At 40.2% G+C, this 23,537-nt stretch overlaps 1 long non-coding RNA gene across 1 annotated transcript in view; it reads left to right on the plus strand.

Annotated features, from left to right (window-relative positions):
- LOC139436895 (uncharacterized) overlaps window positions 1-22,940 on the plus strand; it is a 126,786-nt gene extending 103,846 nt beyond the window's left edge. Inside the window, exons 2-4 of the long non-coding RNA XR_011646419.1 lie at window positions 12,057-12,175; window positions 12,590-12,756; window positions 15,709-22,940. This is a non-coding gene — a long non-coding RNA (uncharacterized lncRNA). The remainder of the gene's footprint in view (window positions 1-12,056; window positions 12,176-12,589; window positions 12,757-15,708) is intronic.
- Window positions 22,941-23,537: the final 597 nt, after the last annotated feature.

Here is a 23,537-nt window from a genome sequence, read left to right on the forward strand (position 1 = left end):
TGCATTCCTATGTTAAAAGTGTAGCCATGGAAACAGCACATCTCCCTTTGTGAGACCACCATGCCTTAGTTTCCAACACCTTGGTTAACAAATAGCATGCCATGAGGTGTGCTGTAGCTGTTTAATATTATTTATGAATTCCAAAACATATATTGATTAGCTTTGTAAACAAGTCTATTCCTCTGGGTGTGACACTCTTTGATTGATTTAAACTCAAAGACTTCACATTTGCTTCATTAAATCATGATTAGGGCTTTGACTTGATCACATCATTAGAACATGCAGGGATGAGTCCCCACACACTTTCTGGGCTATATAAAAGGACATTCAATCAAGAAAATACAGAAGGGAAGAAGATTTGGTACAAGCACTTGGACACCTGCCTAGCACATGGATGTTCTCTGGTTTGGTTCCTGGTGCCTCCTAAAGAACTAAAGCAAGGAGTGAACTGATGCAACTTGTTGGTGCCTCAAGCTAACACTACAAGGTGATGCAAGATGATGCAATGAAAAGACACTGTAAGGAAACACTATGAGAGACACAACTATCAGGGAATGGCAGTGTCTCAAACAATTGGACACCTCCCTCCCACATGGGAGGTCCTGTGTTTGGTTCCTGCTGCCTCCTAAAAAGAAGACAAGCAGACACAGGAGCACACAAGGAACAGAGAAGACAGTGGGCACAAACAATGATGGGGGCAGGAATATTAAAATAAATATTTTTTAAAAAAGAACACAGTACAGTAGATACACAGAGAAGATACTCAGAGGAAGATAGCTCCATAGACATAGCAGAGGCCCCAGGAAAAGTGATGAGCCATTTGCCTAATTGTTTACTGCTGACCTTGGGGAACAGAGCACAGCAGCTGAACCCACAAAGAAACAAGTGCCAGGAAGAGAGATAGCTCTATGCCAGCCTACAGCTGAGATCAGAAGAAGCTGGACCCTTGGAACCTTAAGGGGGAAGAGGGGGAAACAGATGTGGCTCAAGTGATTGAGCTCCCACCTACCTCATGTGAAGTCTCTGGTTTGTTTCCCAGTGTCTCCTAAGGAAGACAGTGAGCTGGTGCAATTGGCAGATGGGATAACCTGACACAACAAGACACACAAGAATAAAAACAAACATAATGAGAGACACAAATTAGGGAGTGGAGGTTCCTGGTGTGTTCTAAAGAGGACAAGCAAGACAGAGAGCTGGCATGATGGCCAGTCATGGCAAGTGATGCAACAAGAGGCACAAGAAGAAAAACAATGAGAGACACAACAAAGCAGGGAAGAGGGGTGGCTCAAATGATTAGGTACCTCCTTCCCATATCTGAGATCCTGGTTTCAGTTCTTGGTGTCTAATAAAGAAACAAGAAAGACAAACAGAGTAAAGGCAAACAACAAGGGTGTGGGAAGAAAAATAAATTAAATAAAACTTAAAGAAAGAGGGAAGAGGAAAGCTGAACACTTGAGGATGTCACTCATCATCTTGATTCAACACATGGCAACAGAATTTGGTAAGGAAGTAATCTTTTTTGACTCTTTAGAGCTTTGTAATTGCAAGCTCTTATTGCAAATAAATACCACTTGTAAAACCCAACAGAGTTCTGGTACTTTTCATCAGCATCCTTTTGGATGACCAATACATGTATGGGTATCCAAAAATATTCCTTGAACATCAACTCTTGAATTGCAATCACATTTTCTTGAGCTTGGACACAGATTTCCTCAAAGCACTCACATGTCACCAAGTCCCTGGGTGAAGAGAGATTTGGAAACACTGCTTCTCTTCATGCATTGCAGCCCATTCTTGTGTTCTTCATCTTGTCAAGCCTCCATAGCTCTATGACATTTAGAGGTCCAGTATTGTCAAGCACCCTCTTTGTCCACCTTTCAACAGCCTCATCTTGAAAATGATGCAATGGATTCATACATTGTCATATCAGTCACACATTTTTGATGGGGCTGCCCATTCCACCAAAGACAGTGTACATTTCACAGAAGCATTTTTTTTTGCTTTCTGGTTTTTGTAGGGCAGAGAATTAGTAACATTTTGGGAAAGGTATTTCAGAAGAAAGAGTATCACATGGCAGGACTCAAAGCTACATGCATCCGTCCAGAAGGCTCATCCCTATGAGATGTGTGTCTGGTTGTGAAAGACATTTTGTTTCTCACTGAGCACCAAGGGAAACATCCTGGAGAGCAACTGTATATTTGTGATGCATGTGGGAAGCATTTCTGGTTCAGTGCAAACCATCACCAACACCAGAAGCAGCACAGTGAAGAGAAACACTTCATTAGAGATGTAGACGGGCCCTATTTGTGAAGAACTACAGACTCAAAGTGTTAGGAAAGCCTTTTACATGTGGGGAAGTTGGTGGATGTCTTGGCCAACACAGACCTCCTCCAGCACAAGTTCAATCCCAATGGAGTAAAGCGACACTGCAGCATCATATGTGGAGAACCTTCATATGAAGGCAAAGAATTGGAAAAACTTTCAGCTACAGGAACAAATTTGCTTGGCATTGGCAAATTCACAATGGAAAAAGGCCTTATGAGTGTGCTGAATGTGGGAAATTCTTCAGACACAATTCTGTCTTGAGCAAATTGCCTGTGATGCACATCACGTTCTGCTTTGATCCCTATTCAATAAAACTGACATTCCTTTTTACATTTTGTAGAGAGGATTTCCTGAGTTTTTATTTTTAATTTTCTCCCCAAACACTCATTTTATTGCAGCCTCCTACCCAGGCTAGGGGGGTTCTGGTTGCACTTTCAAGTTAACACTTCTGGACAATTTCTGGACAGCTACCCCCTTACTTCCTTGTGCAAGTCTAATCCTCTCTGTTACCTCTACTAACAATGGTCCCCTCCATTCCCCCTATGCCCTGGTGACCTCGATCACCCCTCTTGTCTCTGGTACCCTTTGTCACCTATACCATAACCAGCTCCTTCCATCCTCTGTCTGCTCTGTGCCTTCTGTTGTCTGCATCTCCTGCAGAGGCCCTGCTCATTCCATCTTCTGTTCCTCCCAGTCCCCCTCTGTCATCTGGGTTGCCCACCACCCTCTTCCTCCTGAAGTACAAGTTACAGAGAAATGTAACTTCTCAGAAGTCCTTGTCCCCTGTGACATCCACATGGCCCAAGGTGCAGGGACATTGCACCGTCTGGAGAAAGAAAGCCTGAGCACTAATTCCATGCCCATTCCAGGTTGTGATCTTCACAGGTCACCTCACCACAGTTGTTCTACATTTCCTCTGGTCTGAAATAGGAATATTAACAACTCTTCCACAGGGTTGAGAGCACATGGAGAGGGCATCTTTGATGTGGTTGCATTGCCCAGGTGATCCCCTTTGTGCCTCCCCTGTGAAGTGGGAGATGCTGGCCTACTCCTCTGCCCATGGCCTTGGAAACACATTCAGGGTGGCTAAATGAATTTAATAGCAGCTGTCAGTGGAAATGTTTCAAATCCTGGTTACTATATTCCTGGTGGTAATGGAAGAGTGTGGAGGATACCACAGATCTTGGAAAGAGGAATCTGGGTTCAAATACTGCCCCTGTTAATTATAATGATGAATAAGTGACTCAAGTCTCCATGGCTTACTGTGACATGGAGGTGTTGCTGGCATTTACCTCATGGATTATGTGAGGATAAATAAAAGTTGCAAAACACTCTGAATATTGATGTGTATCATGCACTCCAATGTTTACTTTATGTATATTTTCTCTCTAATTATTCAACAACCTGATGAAGTTGGACCTATTATTTTATGGTCCTGGAATGAAATGATGCTGGAGATCTTCAGGGCCTGACTTCACTTCTCTTCCAAAGGGGGAGACCTTCAGCCTCCTTCTTCCTTCTATGCTCTCTGTACAGCCTGGGCAGGCTGAGAAATTCTTTGGAGCTCATCCTTCTCTACAGTTCACACTATGTTCTGGTCCCATATCCTCATTCCTGGTGTCACTGTGTCTACACTAACCAATTTGGGCAAGAAACATATTGCTACTAAAAACAAACTATCATTCCAGTGCCCAAGGTAATATGACCTCAATTGGTTGTCTGTTTTACAGATTGCATAAGAGGGAAGCTGATCAATCCACCACATTTGGGTCAAGTTTCCTTGTATTAGTCAGCCAAAGGGGTGCTGATGCAAAGTACCAGAAAGCTTTCATACAGGGTATGTATTTGGAATAAAAGTTTACAGTTACAGGGAACTAAAGAGTCCAACTCAAGGTTACTTCCTTATCAAACTCTGTTGCCATATTTTGAAGGAAGATGGTGGGCAATATCTGTGAGGCCTCAATATTCCTCTTTCTTCTTAAGGCTCTGTGGTCCAGCTTCTTCCACTGTCAGTTGAAGAGTGGTATAGGGCTCATCTCTCTTCCTGAAACTCATTTTTTTTCCAGGCTTAGCTGCCCTGTTCTCTTTGCAATGTCAGCTGTAGACTGTCTCAATCTCTGCCCAGGGCCATTGCCACATCTATGGGACTGTTTCTCTTCCTCTGTGTATCTTCTCTGTGTATCTACTTCTGTGTCCTTGATTGAGCATCCATTTATAAAGTCCACCAAAGGAGTGGGGAGTCAACACTGCAGGCCCTAATAATGTGGTCAAATCAAAGGACTAATTCTTGGAAACTGAGGCACAGTGGTCTTGCAAGGAGAGATGTGCTGTTTCCATGGTTACGCTTGCAACCTAAGGAATGTGGTAACTAAGAGTCGGGGCAAATAGGATGAAGCTCTTAAAGGCTGAAAGAAAAGATGAGCACATACCTTTTGTAGTAAGTAGAACACTTAGACTTTGTACCTTGAGATAAGATTTTTTGAATTCCTTAGACTATGAGTAATGCTGACAGTTAACTGCATGTTGCTGCTTGTTCTTATGTAGACTGGGGTATATAGAGAGCCCCTTGTAAACAATAAAGTTGTCTGATGAGTCTCTACTTGCAGACCCCCTTATCCCAGCTCTTTCTTTCTTTCTTTCTTTCTTTCTTTCTTTCTTTCTTTCTTTCTTTCTTTCTTTCTTTCTTTCTTTCTTTCTTTCTTTCTTTCTTTCTTTCTTTCTTTCTTTCTTTCTTTCTTTCTTTCTTTCTTTTTCTTTCTTTCTTTCTTTCCTTCTAACTTTCTTTCTTTCTTTCTTTTCTTTCTTTCTCTCTTTCTCTCTTTCTTTCTTTCTTTCCTCCCTCCCTCCCTCCCTTCCCTTCTTTTCTTTCTTTCTTTCTTTCTTTCTTTCTTTCTTTCTTTCTTTCTTTCTTTCTTTCTTTCTTTCTTTCTTTCTTTCCTTCTTTCCTTCTTTCTCTCTTTCTCTCTTTTTTCTCTTTCTTCATTTCTGATACAGTTGGGGCCCAAATCCTCAACACTAATCTTAATTTAATCAAGTAAATGTAAAGTCTTTGAATTTAAATTTGTCAAAGGGTATCATGCCCAGAGGAACAGACTAGTTTGCAATCATAATTAATATCTCCTTTTGGAATTCATAGATTATATCAAACTGCCATACTCCACACTCAGAATTCCAAAAAGGAAATTACAGTATTTGAAAAAAAAACCCAATTAAATCTTTTAAGTTAGCAATGTAAATACTAAATCACATCACACTTATTTTTAGAAGTACAGTTTGTCTTGGAGTAATGTCCCCTCTGGTTGTCGACATATTAAACTTCCAGATCAATTTATATGCTTCCAATATACAAGGAAAAAGACAAAGTGTAAACATTAGCACTTCCATAAGGAGAATTTTGGAGGGAAACATGAGTTTCCCTACAGTTCCATAAACCTGCAGGGCATAAATACTCAATTAGATTTCAAAGTGTGAGAGTCATTCTCAAGATGATGGTTTCTTCTCATTCGTAGGGTCTTATGGGGACCCACTCTTCCCACAGGCTCACCCAATGGCTGTTTTCTTGTTTCCACCCTCATCCAGCATCTGGGTGGTAACAAAGCTCCAGACCTCCCTCTCCCCAACTCTTTAGGAATGTGCTTCAAATCCTCTTTGCCTGGTATGGCAAAACTCTCCCTGAACAGTGGGCCAGACCACTCGCCCTCTTCAACTGCCCAGGCAAATGCCCCTTCGCTGTAAACCTTGGTCACTTTCCTCTCTTGGCCCAAGGAGATGTCTTAATTCCACACCTCAGCTTTCATGGTTTTCCCTTTAAAGCCATTTCCCCCTTTCATATATCCCCTCCCTGTCCTTCTAGTCCATGCTGACAGCGGTTTTCTTAAACGCTCTCACATAAAACTTGTTGGTTTAGCATCTAAGAAGTTGCAGTCCAAGCCATCAGACCATAAATCTTTCCACAACTTTTTTCTGGATAGCTGCATTTTCAGTCCTGACTTACAAGCTAAATCCTAACCTGGGCACTATCATCTGATGTCCAAAGGTTTGGAATTTCCAGAATCAGTTTCTGTTTTCTTTGTGCCCAACAATTCAGTTATCATCTTATCTCTTTTGTCTAATATTTTGTTATATGCTGCAAAGAGAAACCAGGCTATATTTTCCATATTTTGTTTGGAAATCTTGACTAAATGTCCAAGCTCATAGTTTTCAAATTCTGCTTTCCATATAATATCAGGAGCCAATGTTGCTAAGTTCTCTGTGACTTTAAGACACAGTTCACCTTTCCTCCAGTTTCCAATAATAGTTGCCTCGTTTACTCTGAAGTCCTTATCAAAAGTCTCTTTGGAGTGTATAATGCAGAAGTTCAAGCTGAGGAAGGTGAACCAAATGTTTCCACAACTGTGACTAAAACCTAAGGGGTGCTTGTTTAGAATATTGCCTGTGACATAAACCCCACCCAAAGCCAATATCAGTACTGGCCACATCCAATTTACAGGGTAAGTCAGGGGTAATCCCCATAATGTTTTAGCTAGTGCTATTGCCCTCATTACTTCTTCAAAAGTAGTCTGCAGGGGTTGCTCCCAGCCCCATGCACAACCTTTCCTGATTAACACATACAATCAGTTTTAATATCTGAGCTGAATGAAGGATCTCTCTTTTTTTCTTTAAAGATTTATTTATTTATTTATTTTTCTCTCCTTAACCCGAACCCCCCCCCTGCCCCAGTTGTCAGTTCTCTGTGTCTATTTGCTACGTCTTCTTCTTTGTCTGCTTCTGTTGTTGTCAGAGGTTCAGGAATCTGTGTTTCTTTTGTTGCATCATCTTGTTGTGTCAGCTCTCCGTGTGTGTGGTGCTATTCCTGGACAGGCTGCACTTCCTTTCACACTGGGTGGCTCTCCATACGGGGTGTACTCCTTGAGCGTGGGGCTCCCCTATGTGGGGGACACCCCTGCGTGGCACGGCACTCCTTGCGCACATCAGCACTGCACATGAGCCAGCTCCACATGGGTCAAGGAGGCCCGGGGTTTGAACTGCAGACCTCCCATGTGGTAGACGGATGCCCTAACCACTGGGCCAAGTCCGCTTCCCTGAAGGGTCTCTAATACCTCTACAACCCCAGAAAGGACATTAATTGTTTTGCATTTTGTGGGTGGCAAAATATTGTACTTTAACAATACTTAAGCATTTGACAGAGCAGTAGGGACCTTGCAGCTTGTCCCATTTTTTTGCCCATCCTAGGATCTCAAGATATGATACCATTGTCTCTGATATTTCTTTTAACTCTGACAGAGAATTACTGGTTAATATAATATCATCAATATAATGACATAGGGTTACAGCCAGAAGTTTTCGTCCATATGGTCAGATTCTTTGCCACAAGGTCATGAGAGATGATTGACCTATGCATATAGCTTTGGGGAAGCACTGCAAAAGTTCATTGTTGGCTTTCCCATGCGAAGGTGAATGTAGGCAGCCTTTACTTGTGTAAGGAGATAAGAAAATCATAGCAATATTTAAAACAAAGTGATAGTGACACTACTGGGTACTAATTTCTAGTAGTAAGCTAGCAATATTTTATCTTATTTTTACTTTTTTATTTTATTTTTATTTTATATTTAGGTTCTGTGTCTGTGAATTGAATCTGGGACCTCATAAATGGGAAGCTGGTGCTCAACCACTGATCCACATTGGCTTCCCTGAGCTGGTTTTTTCTTTTAGTTTCTACTTTTTGTTTGTTTTTGTTTTTTGAGGGGCATCAGGAACTGAACATAGGAACTCCCATGTGAATGTTGGCACTCAACACCTTGAGCCACATCCACTCCTCATCTTTTCACTTTCACGGTACTTGTATTTTTGAATTTGTTTCTTGCAGACAGTGTATAGATGTGTCATGCTTTTTAATCTATTCTGCCAACCTCTGCCTTTTGACTGAAGAAATTATTAATTTACATTTAAAGTCACTAGTGATAATATAGATCTTTCTTTTGCAATTTGTAAATCTTACACCTTTTTGTCCTTCGATTCTCCCATTAATGTCTACATTTATATTTGTTTGATTGTGTGTGTGTGTGTGTGTGCTGTACCATATTGAGCACCTTCTCTTTTCTATCTGGATTTATTTTTCATATATTTTTCTAGTGGTTATCATGGGGTTAAAATTTAACATCCTAAATATATAGCTATTATTTTATTTTGATACCAACTTGACTTCAGGAGGAAATACATATACGTTTCCTAAAACCATCCATTCCCTTCACTTTTTTGTATTTGTTACCATGTGTATCTTTGTACATTGTATGTCCAAAATGATGGCTTTATTATTATTCTCCATACCAAACAATACAGTACAATAATACTGGCATTCATAATTACCCAAAGGGTTCCCTTTACTGGAGGTCCTTATTTCTTTATGCCACTTTGAGTCATCACCTTGTGTCCTTCCCTTTCAGTCTAAAGAGCTCCTTTGCCATTGTTTCCAAGGCTGGTCAAGCTCTGATGAAATTCCTCAGCTTTTGTTTATCTGAGAATATCTTAATCTCTTCCTCATATTTAAAACAAATTCTCACCAGATATGAAAGTATTGGTTTTCAATTGTTTTCTTTCATCTCTTTAAGTATTTCAGTCCTTCACTTTCTTGTCTTCATGGTTCCTGATGAGATGTTGGCATTACGTCTAACTGGTACTTGCTTGTCCATAACACATTGCTTTTCTCTTGCAGTTTTCAGAACTCTGTCCCTGTCCTTTCATTCAAAAGTGTGATAAATATGTTAATGGCTGTTTTTCTTCATGTTTATCCTATTTGGTGTCCCCTGGACTCCTTGCATGTGCATAATTCAAGTATTTTCCTAAGTTTGGGAAGTTCTCTGTCATAATTTCTTTGAGTATTCCTTCTACCGCTTTCTCTGTTTCTTCTTCTGGGACTGCCATAGTACATATATAAATATGCTTGATGGTGCCTCAGGTCTTAGGCTATTTTAGCTTTTTATAATTATCTTTTCTTTCTCCTCTTTGAGTGACTGATTTAAATTGTCTTTATGTTTGCTGATTCTTTTTTCTGCCAGCTCCAATCTGATCTTGAAACTCTTCTGGGAATTTTTCATTTCAGTTCAACTGAGGACTTTAACTCCAGCAATTTCTTTGTTTCCTTTTAAAAATTTGTCTCATTGCTAACATTCTCATACTGCTTATTACTTGTTTTCCTGATATCCTTTCATTCATTCTCTGTATTTTCCTTCACCTTCTTGAGCGTTTTTACGATCACTTTTCAAAGTCTGCCTTTGGATGGGCCATCATTGCTTGTTTCTTTATCTTGTACCTTTTGATTCACACTGTCAATTTTACTATTTTAAAATCTTAACTCTGGAATTTATTCCCTAGATATCTATTTCTTTCCTGATTGTGTAACCAGCTGGCAATAAGCCAGATTTTTCTTGAGCTTCAGCCATCCTATCTGGAATGTTTCTCCAAGTCAATGCTCTGACAGGATCCTCCCTGTCTTTCCCAGACCTGTGTGTAGTCCTGGACTTGTGCTTGTTTTGGCATTCTCCTGTTTATAGGAATTTGCATGTCCCTCTATTTCCCAGGATATTGACCTCCCTCTTCTGGGTGTTTAAAGTAGGTGAGCCTTTGCCTCTGACTGTCTACCTCTGTTCTGCTAAGGAAGAGGCAGCAACTCTACATGTGAAGCAAAGGCAGCTTTATTCAATCAAATGAGTTTCATGTTATATTATATAATTATAACAATTGAGAAACCAGAGACAATGAATTAGAGACATTCATTAGGAATGAATGAAAGTATATACAACAACTCACCAAATCAGGGGAAAACTCAACAACTGAACTCTCACATGAATTGGGAGCCACTTTGCAGCTGATCAGAGTCCCAATTGGAAAATCATTCCCAGGTAGAGCATACCCCCCCTGGGTTAGGCTCCAACAGGCAGTCTAAGGACCATCCCTTTTAAGGGGTTCCAAACCTCAGAACTCCAATAAGTCTTGCAAATCATGAGGAATGACTTCTAAAAAAGTAACCAGATCCATTCAGTGGGCAGTGGTTAGCCCTTCACAGAAATGATGTCGTGTCTCAAGGCATCTTTTTCAATTCTATTTATGGTACACTAAACAGGAACATAAAGGTTTGCAGCTTTTGGTTTTACAGGGGACCAAAACAGGACATGCAAATATCATGTCTGGTATTTAATAATTCTTAAACATTTGTTTTTTGGGTAATGGATTGCCTGCATAGCAGTATTACAACATTACAAAGAACAAAGGCAAGTTAATTATTCACAATTCTAGCCTGAAACAACAGACACTATTGATTAGAAAGCTTATGAGTTCACAATTCTTAATAATAGTTTTCTCATACTATGCTACCTACAATCATTTCATTGTCTCAAACTGCTTTTGGTCAGAGGTCAAATTCCAGGAGATGAGGCACACCAGAGGGGAGTTTCCCAAGTCAGTTCTTCCCAGTCAAAACAGGGCCATGGGAAGGACACAGGCTGGCTCCACCATTACCTGGAGAGGGGACCAGGAGAGATGCCAGGAACTTCTTTCATGGCCATCAATGCTGAGATTTCTTGACCTTCCAAGTAATACAGCCCTGAGGAAACACAGTGTCTCTAAGTACTTTACCACCACTTGTGTTGGTGGTGGGTTGGAAAAATGACCACCATTAGACCAGGGCTCCCAATGATCTGAAGTTGCCAATGAAATGCCATGATCTATGATCTGCTGTACATACCTCTAGTTAGGGAAGAGGATTGTTTTGTCACTATCTTTCTCCTGTGAGCTAGCCAAAAGCTGAATGCCAGGGTGACCTGTTTTGAGAGTGGCAAATGGGAATCAATATCCACCACGTGGAAAGAGCAATTTACTGCCTATTTAGTAGTTCTGGTGGAAGGCCTGAATCCTAGAGCTCCCTACTCTGCCAACTTCTTACCTCAGAAGAATACATATCTGTTTTAAAGACAGCATGTATACCTTGCTGTTATTTGGAGACAGTTGGCTCTTGAGAACTTTACCCTCCTTCATCCTCCCTCACAAGGACCATATGAGCTGTTGTGAATGTACCTATAACGGGGTGCCTGAGTCATAGAGTTTCAGAGGCCCTTATATCTCAAACATAGCTTGGTTCTCAACAGAGGGATATCCCTGCCACTCCTGAGAGCCTTTTTAGAACTGTATTTGTCGAGGCCTGGAACCTGTCATCCCAAAGAAGAAGTGATGTGTAGTTTTGCAGATCACTCCACCCCAGGAACTTTTTCCTCATTGTGCAATTCTCTTCACCCATCTCTCACTTCTGTGTTCACTCAGAGGGGCCTGCAATAGGCCTGCTTCTGTGAGGGGTAAGAGTCACATTAGATCCATTCTTTCATACACACAGCAACTACAGCAAGTATTATGCTTATGGCATGCATGGCAAGTAGAGATATGTGAATGGCCAAAACATGTGCCCTGTCTTTGTGTAACAAAGGAGAAATCTAGTAAACTGGGAAACACATAAGTAAAAAAATGATGTTTAAGGGAAACCTGCTACTTTGGTTACATGTCAGTGTCTCTGCAGAGTATAAGGAAGAGCAAGGTTGAATTTGCAGATGGGCAGACAGGTAGACAGTGGGAAAAGGGGCCACATAATTAGAGCTTGAACTAGAGAAGATTGGGATTTTGGCTCACTCAGTGGTGCCCACTAAACTATAGGTGACCTTAGCTATGTCACTTCTCTCTGTCCTCAGTGTTCTTGCCAGGAAAACAAGTGGGGAGAAGGTCTTGAAATCTCCAGGAAATTCTGGAGCAATTAAGGTCAAGGCATGGTGCAGACTGAGGGATGGAGAAGCACCAAGGAAATACAAAGGTAGGTAAGAACATTCCCAGCAAAGGGAAAGCATGTTTCAAGGCCATGTGACTGTTGCAAAAGCAGTTGGACTATTGTGGAAACTAGACAAGGATCAGGGTGGGCAGAAGTTGAGGAAAAAGAATGGGACAGATCACATGCATAGTACTCTGTCAGTCATGAGGAGATATTTGGATTTTATTTGTGTGGTTTTTCATTGAAATTTCTCATTTTCAGACTCAAATAGTCTTAATTTAAACTCTTTCTTGAAAGTCAATTTTATTCTTTATATAAATGTAGGTTGGTGGTTCTTTCTTCACTGATATTATCCTAGTTGAGTGTATTGTGTCATCTTATTTGCCAAATGTCATTGTCAAATTTGCCCTTCACGATAATCCTCAGATAAATGAAACGATTTTTTGTACCTCAATATAGGGAATAAGAAATATCACCTTGAAAATCAGTGATACTGTGATGGCTACAATCACTTCTTGAGGTGATCTGATGGGGAAGATCAGAAGTTCAAGTTTGGGTGTGATGCTTCTGAGATATTCCTGACAGGGAGTGTCAGATGTCAGCTGTGCACACAAGTCTGGAGAAAGGTGAGGGGGTTGGGCTGGCAATGTCCAAAGTGTGGGGGCTTGATTCTGGACAACTGCATAAATTGGGGCTCAGATTTAGGGAGGAAATGTTTAAGATTGTTAGTACCTGTGGGATGTTGGGAAGGAAAAATGAACTAAGAGAATGGGCATCACCAGAACTTTCCTTATAGAAGGGAGGGGCCTAGGAGTCAATGGTGATCTACAGCAGGAGAGAACTTCCCTGAGGAAGGAAGGATTCAGTGTCTGGGATGGGAAACTAGATGGGGGTCACCACAAAGCCAAATAAAACAGAGTAGGGGCCAAAGGTGTGAATGACTCTGGCTGTGAGAGTGTGTGTGTTTGGGAAGAGAGGATGGTCTTGCAGAGCAAGTCATAGTAGGAATGGAAATAAAAGGGCAGTGATACCATGGCTGGTTTTGTAACCAAATATCAACAAATCTAGAGAAGAGACCCTAAAGACCTCCAATCTTCTCTTTCACCCAGCAGGAAGCACATTTATCCAGTTTTTTCCTGTTTTCAAGGTTATTTTGTGCCTTTAATTCTCAGTTTATTTTGCTCCTGGTGGGGGCATGGTTGAGGCTGAGGTTTCCAACCTACCTGGGATACCCCTGTGGCACCAGTGTGTTTTTCAGGCACCTCTGCTTCCACTGCTGCCATGGAAGAGACAGCACAAGTGATGTTGGCTCCTTGGTTGCTTGTGCAGATTTAAACCTCAGCTCTGCTCAAGCTTGGAATCCAGGTAGCTGAATTTGCCAATCAACAGCTGTAGTTGGTGCCAGACTACTTCCCTCCCCTGCATTTCAGAAAGGGAGCTTCTGCTTACAGCCGGGCAGTGGGTGGCTCAAGGCGACCACCTTGCCAGTGGAGAAAGGGCAACAGCTTCTATAATATGGAGGAATCTACTGATTCCTGTTATTAGTTGCCCTGTGGGATAGAACTTCTGACTCTTTCAGCATCTTGGGTCTTCTGTCCATGATGGTTCTGCATCCTTTGCTTTCCCTAAATTTTCTCAGGATTTAAAAATTTTAAAGGGCTAAGTATATTGCATACAAAATTTCTAGTATAAAACAAAGGTACACAAAATACTTTAGCCTGGTGTGATATTGATATGAACTAATCCCTTTCCTTTTGCCTTTTAAAAAATATTTTATCCAATCTACTTGAACACAGGACTGAGTTCCAGATATACTTCACCTCAAGTATCTGGTGTCTTCACTAAGTGTTATAAGTTCCCTTTTCTCCCTCATTTGTGTGGCCAGACACTACCTCTAAATTCCCATTATATTCCCAATGTTGCTCCCTTCTTTACAAGATTTTATGTAGCAACCAGTAAGTCTGAATAATTGAGACTAAGTTTAGCTGATGTTTAATTTCTAATACTAGATTCTAAAATATTTTAAACATCTCCATTAATTGACTTTGGTCCTTTCAATCCTGTAATATTTTCTTGACATGTTTTCATTGGACATAAAATTCTCACTGCAATGCTTGAAATTACACATCCTTTAGCTAGCTCAGTACACTGGGCTAGTGGCTCCCACAGGACTTTCTGGGTTGACTTAGTGGCTAGTTTCATTGATGCCATCCAGCTTCAGGAATTCTTTCCTCAGCAGAGGAATAGGAGAACATGCTTGATGGTCCACTCTCTGTCACACACCTATAATCCTGTTTATAGCAAAATCATGTTGCTTCCTACCAAATCTAGAAGGTCAATTACTGGGAGTCTCAAAATCCATGTTCAGGATTTGAGGGTGTTTTCCACAGGCTTTGAGATTTTCTGACCACACAAACCATGAAGTCCCCAGTCCACTACTACCAAAGAGTTCATAACTATGCCATTTATATGAGGCAGAATCTGGGTGCATTTAGGGTAAAATGCAACCAGAAGGTATGAATTAAAATTTCCTATGTTTACTGTGGAATAAGTACACATGTCACATCCCTGAGAAGGATGCCATCCCAAGAAACACAAATGAGTAGCACTTGAGTCACTGAAGAAATCCTAAGGCACACTGAAGAAGGGGTCATTGCACAGCATGTTTGGTAGAAGTGTAGTGGGCATCCATGTCCATATGAGTCATTTCTTAACAGGCACGCATTCTAGGCCATGTATTGCTGCAAACTCTACTCTCCATCAGTCTGTGGGATTTGTTTCTTTTTCCTTTAAAGCCAGATGAAAATGAGTACCTGCCACATGACTCCCCTCATATAAAGTGAAAAAATGGGCAAAATTACATCACAAGTCAGGGTACTAGAAGTAGGGTTAGTGGGACCCCCTTGATTAGTATTTGACAGAGGGTCTAATATGGCTTTTAGGATTCTGGTGGTGTTTTGTTACTTGATGTGGGTACTTGTCGCACAGGTATATTATTCTTAAGCATTCACTGAACTGTACACCTATGATTTGTGCAAATTTAGGAATGTTACACTAAATATTTACCCCTAAAATCCATGCTGACAAAACTCAAATGTTCACTCCTTAGTGTCATGCAGTCTGTAGTAGAGTATCTGGATCTGTTATTGATGTTGAATCCTGGAAGTTCTATTCCTGGAGCCTGCTCACAGTTCTCCCCTCACTCCCTTCCTCCTGGGCTGTTCCCCTTTTCACCCCAATTCAGTTTGCTCTGTGTGTGACCCATTACTTGTAACAGGAGCATGTGCTGGCCACAGGGAGGAGTCTGACACTCCCACTCTCTCTCCCCAGACACCACAACATCCCATACCTTCACAGCTCCTTTTGTGACCAGATGTGAGTGTGTCTGATTCTGGGGCCTGTCCCATGGGCCTTCTCTGCAAAGGGCTACAAGAGAGTTACACATATAATGGCAGTATGCAGGCTGATGAGGGGCTGTGAGTTTGAGTTCATGATGTGCCTTGCTGACCCAGAGGGTCACTTGCATGTGGCTGGGATGTGGAGAAGTGAGATCATTCAGCTCTTTCTTTCCCTCTCAGATGGTGGAAAGGTTGGCTGAAGCTTTGACTTGGAAAAACAAGGAAAAAGGTGATTCATGTGAAATGAAGCTGCAGACTCAAAATTCTGGAGGAGAGTCTCCTTGAAAATGCAATGGGCATAATGCTCACCTTTGGCTATTGTTATGGACAACCTGGAAGACATTATTACAAGGATGCAAACAATATTTCTCCAATGAATGGAGAACAATACTGAAATGCAAAAATATTATAGATATTCATTATAATCAGCTATTAAGATACAGCCCTCTAACAACTGCCAAACATGATTATGTAGACTACTGAATAAGAAGTAAAAAAGTTATTTGGAATGAAACTATATCCTTCCATTTAAGCTATGTTATTTTACTTATAAATTATAATAATAGAGATAAAAAGATGTTGTTGAAATTTTGCATTTAATATGGAGAATATTGGCAGGTGTTACTCCACAAACTATCAAATACATGGTTAAAGTTATATTCAAAAATAAAATATTAAAAACTCTTAAAAAGATATTTAAGGTTATTCTGGAAATTCTCTTTAAATACCCTATAACTTCAGAATATTTTCCTTGATGTTTCTTGTACCATTGCTACATTTACATGTAAAACACAAATTTCGTAGTCTACCATGAAAGTCTAGCATTTATAATGGAGATTTTCTCCACTTTGAAAAGCATACCTTCAAATCTTGAGCATGACTCTTCATATAACACATTCAATGGGATAATGCCGTTTTGAGTAATCCAAACTATAAGGTGTTTTTGACATGAATTCTCTGAATTAAGCCTGAGCATAAGCTCTCAGGTGTGCAGTGAACTGTTCCTTCCTACCAAAGGCTTTCCTGCATTCACTGCATTCATGAGGACTATTTCTTTTGAATTCCCTGATGCACAATGAGTTGTGTCTTCATATTGAAGGCTTCCCCACAGTCACTGCATTGATAAGTTTTCTCTCCTGTATGCCTTCTGATGTGTACAAGGAGATATGACTTACTCCTAAAGCCCTGTACTCCTTTGGTGTACAACCAATGGTGACTACTGACTGTAGGCTTTCCCACATTCACTCAGCAATAGGGTTTCCCTCCTGTATGAACTTCCTGATGGACAATGAGCTGTGACCTAAAAGAGAAGACTTTCCCACATTCATTACGTGCATGGTGTTTTTCTCCAGTATGAACTCTCTGATGAGCACTAAGATTTTACTTGGCACTGACAGCTCTTTCACATTTGGTACATTTATAAGGTCTCTCTCCTTTATGAATTCAGAGTTGTACAATGAACTGTGACTTACAACCAACAGCTTACCCATTTTTACTACATACACAGTTTTTTCTACTACATGAAGTCTTTGATTCTTAAGAAAATATCATTCCTCATATCCATGAAACTTATCAGGGTTATTTCTTACATAACTTCTGACAGAGCTAGAGTTTTGTGTCAAATATTTCCTATGTTTGTTATATTTTAGAGTTTTTGTCTTGAGAAAACATGGCTTGTGCTCAGATGAGGTTTTCCAAAAGTATTTTAAGCATAGCCTCTTTCAACCTCATCTTGATTTTTCTAGTACCATTCTTTTTTTTTAGATTTATTTTTTAAAATTTCCCTCCCCTCCTCCTCCCCCCAGTTGTCTGCTCTCTATGTCCATTCGCTGTGTGTTCTTCTGTGACCACTTATATCCTTATCAGTGGCACCGGGAATCTATGTTTCTTTTTGTTGCATGTCTTGTGTCAGCTCTCTGTGTGTGCGGCACCATTCTTGGGCAGATTGCACTTTCTTTCATACTGGGTGGCTCTTCTTACAGAGCGCACTCCTTGAACATGGGGCTCCCCTATGACGGGGACACCTCTGCATGGCAGGGCACTCCTTGTGTGCATCAGCACTGTGCATGGGCCAGCTCCACATGGGTCAAGGAGGCCCGGGGTTTGAACCGCAGACCTCCCATGTGGTAGGCAGATGCCCTATTCATTGGGCCAAGTCTGCTTCCCATCTAGTATCATTCTTAACAGCCTTCGGAACAGCTCTGACTGGAAATGCTGGTATTTATTATCCATGGCTTTTCTCCTTGCTCCAATTGAAGATTAAATGAGGTTTGGTACCATGATATCCCACTGATATTAAATTGTTGTAGTTTTCCAACATCAGTGCACATACAGGCACTTCTGAACAGAATCCAGTAGCTGCCATTTTTTCCAGGCAAATTCCAGAGATATATACTCGAATGACACTAATCCTCAGGGTATATTTTGCACAGAAATGGGGAAGAGTGTAACTGGATGTTGTCTAGGTTCTTGACTCTGCTACAGAAATGAATTTCAAAAGCACATCAATTTTGTTAGGCCAGTAATTTATTAAGGAATGGTGAGAAGAGAAATGGGAGAAAATAATAGATCATCAATCCCAGGTAGAGAGGAAGGGGTTGAAGAGTGATAAAGAGGACTGATTTATAGACTGCAGTTTCCCATTGTAGAGTATAAGTACCCAGGTTTTTATTGCATGGCCACTATGGCACGGGAAATACAACGATAGCCATGCCCAGAGTGCAAGAACAGGCACACAGACCAGCACCATGACAGGCCCTGGAATCAGGCATAGGCAAGAGTGAGCAAAATATGTTTGCACCTGCTTTTTAAACCATTAATAATTCCACACATTTGCTAATGACAAAGGAGGAGTCCCAGCTGTTTGCTGTTTTAATTGATTACCCCACCTATCAATCACCTAGGGGGGCCCAAAGATGAAGTCCTGGGAATATCTGGTGCTTCTCCTGGTTTTCAGGAGAAATCTCATTCTGACTGGCAGAATCTCGTGAGGGTCTCCCAGCAGCCACCTGGGGAGTGGGTACTAAATGACACGTGGACTTCTTACCAGGTTCCAGGTCTGTCTGTTTCGCTATCTTACTAGCCTGCTTCAAGAGAACAATTCTTAAATCAGGGTCTTAAATTAGGCCCTACTGAGAGTCACATGAGCAGTTTTGGAAGATTCATGGTTTATTCTTTGAAGGATAAAAGGGCAATTCAGGAGATTGTAGAACTGGGTTCAACACCGTGTCCATGGGGCACAACTCAGGATCTGCAGCTGGCAGGAAAGTGTAATTCCTGAACCCACCCAACAGGAAGCTTCCCTGAGCCTGGGGGCCAAGGCTGTGTTCAGATTCCTGCGTTCCACATGTGGGAGCAGGATATGAGGGCTGCGCGCCCCTGCAAGGTCAGCTGCCAGAGCAACTCACCCAGAAGAGGCCTGGTGAGGATCCAGTCCATAGTCGTGGAACCAGAAACAGCGCTGCAAACTAAGGCCTAAGGCCGCGGGTGCAGCTCACAAGGAAAGGCGTCATGCTCTGATATGTCTGACAGCCTAAGCTCCACCAAGTTCAGTTTTGATATCAGCATCGCCCTTCGGGAAATTCTGCTCCATCAGTGGAATCTTTACCATTGAGATTCAGTTGAGTTGCTTTCAACTGAACTGTCACTATTAACCAGGGTTTCTTTTCTAATGTTCTGAACTCTCAACTGATTTTCCATAAATATAAAATACTGTTATAGACCAGTGATATTGACCAGACTCAGACTTTGAATAAAGTTCCAATTGAGAGCTTTATTAGCTGCGTGGTGGCTGCCTCATCCTACACAGAGGAGAGAACAGCCCCGAGTCTCAGGGAAGGGGTGGTTTTATAGCTTTTTAGGAAGGGGGGCGTCTACTAATAAGCGAGCAAGCAAGCTGGCACAGAAGCAGAACACTGCGGTTAGCTGAAGATAGCATATCTAATTTTTTCCTTTTGAAAAGCCTCTTCTTGTGAGCAGTCCCATGTTATTTATAGGCACTCTCCTTACAGGCCGCCCTAAGTTATTTATTGGCACTCTCCTTACAGGCCGCCCTAAGTTATTTATTGGCACTCTCCTTATTTCTTAATGTAGTTCTATTCCTATTTTTCCAAAGTGGCCTTACCCTTACATCTCTCCCTTTCCTTTATGGTAATTCAGATCTTTGAATTTCTTTGTGGGTAGGCACTAACCGGTAGGGGGCATTTAAAACCATAAGTTTAACAGTTTGGAATCTTTTTTGTTCTAATTTTTTAAAATTACAGGTTATATATGGGCTGCAGCTAAGCAGTACAAGGAGGATAAGCAGGGGCCCTGCTAAAGCAGTGATGAGGGTCGTGAGCCAAGGGGACCAGTTAAAAAGGCGTGATATCAGTTGGCAGGCATTTCCTGGGCTTTTTCATGCTCTTCTAATCACCTGTGAACTAAGGCTAGGCTTTCTTTTGTAACTCCCAAGTGGTTAGCATAAACACAGCAGATTTTGCCTAGGGTTACACATAGGCCTCCCTGCCAGAGGAACAGTAATCTAATATTCTGGAGAACTACTTCAGGGAGGGAGTTTAAGACTTGTTCCAGATGGCTTATTTGATATTTAAGGTTTTTAATGTCCTGGGTAACTAAGGAGGACAGGGTGTTTAAGTCATTGTTTCTTTTCACTAGGGCTGCTGATTTTATTGCGACGGAGCCGGCTACCCCTAGACTCACTAGCAGCAGAACAAGGAAGGGGGCCCTCTTATATATTTGTGACCTGGTTCTGGAATTTCTAATAAGTTAAAGAGCTTCTTGCCCTTTAGCCCTGCATAGTAATAAACCTGGGGGATTATATTTATTAGTACGCAGAAGTTGTTGGAGTTGGGGAGACTATAAGGGGTTAGACTTGAGATGCAGGCAAACTAAGTTCCCGGAGGGGCAACAGACACCCAGAATTTGTCTGGATTTGTCCCATTTATAATTGCAATGTGTTTGCAGGTGTTAGCAGAAGTTTAGAAGTTTGTATTCTGGACAGCAGAATCCCGGGGCTGGGGACTGTCCTGCAGTCATCCTGGGGCCACCGACACTCACGTGGATTTCCAGTCAGGCTCCAGATCCATCTATTAATTTTGTTTTACCTTTAAAGAGTTTACACCTTTAATCTTAAAGGGGTGCTGAAGGGAGACGATTTCTTTTCTGTAACTGCTTCCTGCTGGCCATGGGCTGTAGTCATTACTTAACAAGGTGTAAAACTCTTATTTTAACTGGAGAAAGATGGATCTGGCTTTCTGTATGAAGTTGGATGAAGTTTTCACATGGTTAATAAGATGTTTATTCTGAAAGAAACAAACTTAATTAAAATTTTGGAATACTTGTTTTTAAAAGAGGACATTGGATTACAAAGGTAGATATGGTTAGGTACTTATAAAGATGGCACTCCTTTTTAAAAGCTTTTTAAGTTATTTATTTTCAGAGAGAAATAGTAATAGATACTTAGCTTTGAAGACACATTTCAAGCTGTTTAATGATTGACACTCATGTGCTCTGTCAGATGCTCCTGGTGAACTGGCACCCTTTGGGCAATTGGTTTTATTTAGGATTAGTACACTAAGTTGGAAATTTTTTAGTTTTTAGCTGTGGAAGTGATAATTATTAGGCATATATTTAGTACAGGATAAAAGTACAGCATTTAATATTAACTAATGTATTATTTAATGCATAATGATTCAGAGTTGCAATTAATAGGTTTAAGTTTTAGGTTTGTAATACTTTACATGTTATCTCTCCAGGGGAGCAGGCCATAATGCCAATTGTGCTTAAGTTTTACTTACAGTATCCTGGTATCATCGCTCTGCTTAGCATGTTCTTCACACAGTGAACAAGTTGCAGCATCGTTGATTTTAGAGAGAGTTTCTAGTATTTTACTAGCCTGGTGCATAGTGCTCTCTGGCACTATGGAACAGTGTCATTTGGAGGCGATATCAATTGTACACTTGGCTATACTGAGTCATTATAGGTTGCTGCAGGAGCTTGAAACTGCAACGTAGTTTCCATTTACTTCAGGAGCAAAACCAGAGGCTCATATAGCAAATTTTTCTAATGGAGGGGTCAGTGTCCAGCCTAGCCAATAACTCACATGGAGAGGCAACCTGTAATATATTCAAGGCCTGGTTTGAATGCACAAAAGAGTTTGACAATGTTAAAGTTTATTCCTTGTTTTTATATATTTTAAACAATTCAGTGCAACACATTATATATCAATTGACTGTTTACTTATACAATTTTACTATTAAGATAATAGTAGGTATTTTATTGTAGTAATAGAGGGAAAAACTATTTTTCATTGTTAAAGTGAAAACAGAAGATTCTCAATAGAATCAAGATAATTTTTTATTACTATTTATTTAAATATGCACCTTGAGGTGGCTTTCAAACAGGTTTTATTATCATGAAGTTATTCTTTGCAACCAATATCAATCAAATTTTTAGTTAACAATGACTTTTAGAACTATAATTATTTAAACATTTTCAGCTTGGGAGATGTTCTACGAACTTTTTATAATTGACCATAACCACACTGATCAGTTACCTTATATTTCAATAAACTTATTAAATTATAATTACTAACCAAAGAAATTTACTTTATTTATTTAAGAGGGCACATCCACAATCTTTTTTCTTTAGCTTAATTTTATTAACATAAACTTATAATTTTTATTACTCAAAAGACCCTGTACATACAATGTCAGTTTATTTAATGGGCACTTCATAAACTGAGGGAGATTACACTCAGGCTACACAAAATTGAAACAACTGTAGTTTATGCAAGGAATGTTTTTTTTCTTTACAGGAAGCTAAAACTTTTTTGTTTAAGTTATGAAAATGAATAATTTTCAAAAGCAAACAGACTACCAGGTTTTAAAACACATTATATAATTGCTTAATTTGTTTAATTATAATCCCGGAAAGATTTTTCCATAGTTTTTATGGACTTTTTTACTTGTTGGAAACTGAGGCATGGTGGTCTTAGAAAGGGAGACATGCAGTTTTCATGGCTACACCTTTAACAATGGATGTGTCATGATGATGGGAATGAGTGTTGCTGGGGGGGAGTGGTGGGGTGGGGGTGGTGGGGTTGAAGGGGTCCTCATATATTTTTTTGTAATGTAATATTTTTACAAAATCAATTAAAAAAATTAAAAAAACAACAACATAGGAATGCAGCAATTAAGCTTTTCAAGTTAACAGGATAGAGCTGTCCGGGGCAGGGAGAAATATGAGTAAACACACTGTGTAGTTTGAAAGGAATACTGAATGTTTGTACTTTGAGATAAGTTCTTTAATTTATGAGTCTTGTTAATGTGTAGTTACACTGCTTGTTATCTCTATAGTTTGAGTATATATAATGCCACATGTAGAAAATAAAGTTGTTTGAGGAGTCATTACTCGCAGACCTCCGATCCCAGCTTGTTAGTTTTTTGTTTATTTGTTTCCTCCCCTCTTTTTCTCTTTCTTTCATTTCTGATACCCTTCGGGTTCAAATCTCCAACATTTACTTACTGAAATTTGTTAACAGAACTGTTAATTACTTTTATTTTATGGCTGTTAAAGGTTCAAACTGGGAAATTACAGGGTAAACGGATTCCTAATTTTTCAGTTTAGTAGATAGGTTCAATATGTCACACTTAGTCCTGCCCTTAAAACTTTTGCAGAGAGGAGGCTTTTTAAAAATAGTTCTTATAATTAGACTTTTATAAGACTCTTTTCATCCTGCTCAGTTTAATTTGGGCTCCAAGAATATTTATTTACATATATCACTGCATATTTAAATTTTAACAATTTGAACACTTTTAAACACCTTTCATTTGACTTATAACATTAAATTAACTATTATTTTAATTTTTTCTTTTAAGGTAAAGGAACAAATTTCTTCCAGTTAGTTTGAAACAAAAAGCTACTTTTCAGGATTTGATTTCTAGAACATTGTTCTTTTAAAGGAGATAAGACCCTTTCTTCTTCAAACACAGGAAATGATGAGGTTA

Source organism: Dasypus novemcinctus, chromosome 18 (assembly GCF_030445035.2).
Source record: "Dasypus novemcinctus isolate mDasNov1 chromosome 18, mDasNov1.1.hap2, whole genome shotgun sequence".
NCBI lineage: Eukaryota > Metazoa > Chordata > Mammalia > Cingulata > Dasypodidae > Dasypus > Dasypus novemcinctus.